We start from the raw sequence: 2803 nt of genomic DNA, 5'->3' as shown, positions 1-2803 counted from the left end.
TCCAGTCTTTGTCCTTATCTTAGAAGATGAGTGTTTAATAATCTGAAATGGGGGGCTTTCATGGAGGATGAGTTAAAAAATAGTTATATTTTCTCACAAATGAATTTTGAGGCAATTATTACTGAAAGTTTTATATATTTACTATCTAACTTGTCATAGGTAGGACAGTAGCTTCTTCATACATTTTATAAATATTACTTGTACCCCTACTATGTGCCTGGCTCTCTGGTGGGTGCCAAGGCTCCAAGTATCAACTAAATGGATCTCTTGCTTCCTTTCATTAAGTGGTAAGAGTGGAAGAATTTCAATAATGGTTAAGTCAGTGGACTTACAACATAATTCTTATGCTTTCAAAAGATCATTAGTAAACCTATATAGATAACACAGGATACTGCTATTGGGCACTAAAAAATTCCTCAGTGCACTGAGAACCATTGCAAGGCATTTCTCATCATCATCTGAATAGACTGTTATCCTGTGTTTGCATTATTAAGAATAAGAATATATGCACCTCCATGATCATAGCAGCGCTGTTCACAATAGCTGAGATCTGGAAACAGCCCAAGTGCCCATCAGTAGATGGTTGGATAAAAAAAGCTGTGGTACATTTACACCATGGAATACAACGCAGCTGTGAGAAAGAGGGATCTCTTGCCCTTTGGGACGGCATGGATGGACCTGTAGAGTATTGTGCTAAGCAAAATAAGTCAGAGAAAGACAAGTATCACATGCTCTCACTTACACATGGAATGTAATGAATAAAATAAACTGATGAACAAAACAGATCCAGAGACATTGAAACATGCAACAGACTGATATATCTCAGAGGGAAGGGGGGGAGGGCGGGAAGAGATTAATCAAAGAACTTATATGCATATATGCATAGCCCATGGACAAACAATAGTGTGGGGAAGGCCTGGAGTAGCGGCAGGAGCGGGGTGGAAGGGACCAACGGGGGGAGGGAAGAGGCATCTGTAATACTTTCAACAATAAAGATTAAACCTATTAAAAAAAAATCTTGTGGCAAAAAAAATTCACCAATTTAAAGAGTACAATTCAATGATATTTAGTATATTCAGAATTGTGCAACCATCACCACTATCAGTTTTAGAACATTTTCATCAATGAAACCCCATGCACATTAACAGTCAGTACAGTTATGTTCATTTGATTTATTATGTATTTGAAACAAAAAGGAAACCTGTACCCATTAGCAGTTGTCCCCACAACCACCACAACTCCCTTTCACTTCCTCAACCCCCCTCCATCTTAGCCTCTGGCAGCCAATAATCTACTTGCCATTTCTATAGATTTGCCCGTTCTGCCAATTTTATAAAAATGGAATCATCTAACGTATGGCCTTTTGTGAATGGCTTCTTTCATTTAGCATTATGTTATTAAGGTTCATCTACGGTGTAGCATGTATCAGTACTTTTATTTTTTATTGCCAAGAAACATTCCATTGTATGGATATGTCATGTTTTATTTACCTGTTCATCAGTTTGGTGGGTTCCACCCCTGATATTTAATTACAGTTCTGGTGTCACCTCCTCCAGGAGGTCTTTCCTGGCTCACCTCTATCATAGAATTGTGAATATTTCTTTCCTCTACCACTTCAATATAATACTGTAAGGGCAGGGATGTGCTTTTTTCGCATTCCTGCAACTTGGCAACTGGCCTAGCTTGGTGTTGCCCAACTTCAACTGTCCCTTCTGGAGGTCCCCTTTTGCACATTTGCACACCATCTATCTTATTGTTTATGTTGAGAGATTCATAAAGGAAAAAGCAAGAATATTTAGTAAACATCATGTTTCCATCCAGCTGCTAACACAGTGTTGTATTTCCTTCAAGTTACTTCCTCTTAAAAAAAATTAAAAAATGTGTTTTCCTTTGATCATCAATCTTAGCCATATCCTTTCTCCTCTTCCCTTTCCGTTTTTGAGGGAGATTCTTTTTAAGGAAAAGTGGCAAGAATGTGCCATGTGATTGTTTCTAAGCAACCATCTCTGAAGGCTTCTGAACAAAAACACAAAGCCCACAGAAGACATCAGGATGGGTCCTGCTGGGCACTTTCTATGATTCAGACAAACCTTATATTGGAAATTCTTTCTTTCAAATAGAAATGTATAAAGTTTCTGCTGAATTAAAGATGTTGAGAATTATTTTGAAGAAAAATGGCCACCTTAAGTGTTAATCAAGGATGACTAGGTTCTTCTCAGGTAATGTTGATTTTACTGTTTCCAAATGATGTGGCTTAAGTTATGTAAATTTAAACTCTCTGGAATAGGCACATTTTTTTTCTATGTCCTTTTCAATCATGAAGCAGCTAATTTTACTTGCCATAGGTGAGACTGGGCAAAAAAAATGTTTTTAGTTATGTGCAGGTGTACTGTGGCAACAGATTTTTTAATATAACAGAGTAAGTGCTTACAAGTATTTTTAGTGCAGATTCTATAAATTAAAATTACTCTATGGAATGATCATGAATCCTGACATCCTTTCTCAACCCCTTTCCCATGGGAAAACTTCTGATTACATCATCAGTATGTCACCTATCTTTCTCTTGGACATAGAGAAGGGTTTACATTATACAGTACTTAGGGCTTAGCATTCATGACAAGGTAGTTTTCCTTCTGAACCACAATAAAACCACATGAAAATAATTCAAACATTTGCTTGAGATGCAAGTGTGTGGTGTTAAGTGGAGGCGTTGAAAGCTTATCCTGAGTAAAGGAAGCGGGCCCATTCCTTAAGCAGAGTCCATTCTGGCTGTGAACCCCTCAGCCTCTGAATGAATGTAATG

Source organism: Miniopterus schreibersii, assembly GCF_964146895.1.
Source record: "Miniopterus schreibersii genome assembly, chromosome: 7".
Classification (NCBI taxonomy): domain Eukaryota; kingdom Metazoa; phylum Chordata; class Mammalia; order Chiroptera; family Miniopteridae; genus Miniopterus; species Miniopterus schreibersii.
The sequence above is the reverse complement of the archived record's forward strand: the minus strand, read 5'-3'. Positions refer to the sequence as shown.